The sequence below is a fragment of the Schistocerca gregaria genome, chromosome X (assembly GCF_023897955.1).
Source record: "Schistocerca gregaria isolate iqSchGreg1 chromosome X, iqSchGreg1.2, whole genome shotgun sequence".
Taxonomy (NCBI): Eukaryota; Metazoa; Arthropoda; class Insecta; order Orthoptera; family Acrididae; genus Schistocerca; species Schistocerca gregaria.
The window spans coordinates 760,027,677-760,028,990 of NC_064931.1; the positions used below are offsets into that span (position 1 = coordinate 760,027,677).

At 42.0% G+C, this 1,314-nt stretch overlaps 1 pseudogene; it reads left to right on the forward strand.

The window, feature by feature from the left end:
- The first annotated feature begins 564 nt into the window (after positions 1-564).
- LOC126299717 (5S ribosomal RNA) lies at positions 565-682 on the forward strand (annotated as a pseudogene).
- The last annotated feature ends 632 nt before the right edge of the window (positions 683-1,314 follow it).

A 1,314-nucleotide genomic window follows, 5' to 3' on the forward strand; every position in this document is an offset into this window, starting at 1 on the left:
TCCGATCACATCAGAGGCAGCTTACGACTCCCACACTCTGCGGAAATAACAGAATTCCAAAGGGTTTACAATTTTTCTTAACAAATGAATTCCTACCAGTTTTCGTTACGATTACTATTTCATAAATGAATCCAAAAGTAAGTATTTAATAACAGAAATTTTTTAGTGTGCAAATAATTCGTAATTTCAAATGTTTCTAAAAAAAACAATTATTTTTAACTATACATTCAGAACTAGTACTTAACGATTACAAGATCAAAACTAAAATATTTTATAAAGTAATTCCTTTTCATAAATTTTAGCTTGAAATATAACACACTGTGTATGAAATTATATGAAAGTTTTCGGAAAACCAAATGAGATAATACTGACCAGTCCAAAATTCGAAAGATAATTTTGGTATCGACAACTACTGTTTAGGGAAAGTAATGCTAGAGGAGGATGTCCCGTTACAAGCAGGAGGCCAGGGCACAAATCTCGGCTTTGGTACAAATTTTCATTTGTCAAGTCAGTCTGCATATGTACACTTTTCTCATTTATTTCTAATTTTTAGTTGCTTAAGGCGCCAACGGCCATGCCGCAGTGGCAACACCGGTTCCCGTCAGATCACCGAAGTTAAGCGCTGTCGGGCTGGACTAGCACTTGGATGGGTGACTATCCGGTCTGCCGGGTGCTGTTGGCAAGCGGGGTGCATTGAGCGCTTGTGAGGTAAACTGAGGAGCTACTTGATTGAGAAGTAGCGGTTCCTGTTTCGGAAACTGACATACGGCTGGGAGAGCAGTACACTAACCACAAGCCCCTCCGCAGCTTATCCGCATCCGGTGATGATGTGCTGAGGATGACACGGCGGCCGGTCAGTACCCCTTGTGCATTCATGGCCTGTTTAGGGAGGACTTTACTTTAGTTAAGTTGCTTGAGGCTCATTACTTCTAGTTGCATAAGGCTTATTACTACTACACATGTTTCTACACTCCGTAATCCACCTTACGACGTGTGGGGGAGGGTAACTTCTGAAACATTGTCACTTCCAACGTTCCCTGTTCCTGTCGTGAATAGTGCACTGCTAGGAACAGGTGTGGATAAGTCTCCGTTTGAGCTCGAATGTCTCTGGATTTACCTTCATGATCTTTTCGTGGGAAGTGACTAGAAGGAATCATTATATTGGTTAACTCTTTCAAGCACGTACCCTCTCACGATTTCTGACAGTTAACCTCATCGAGGTGCAGAGCGCCTCTCTTGTAGTGTCTGCCACTGTAGTTGGATGAGCATCTCAGTTATCGTTCTGAGCTTACTGCACGAACCTGTGACGAAACA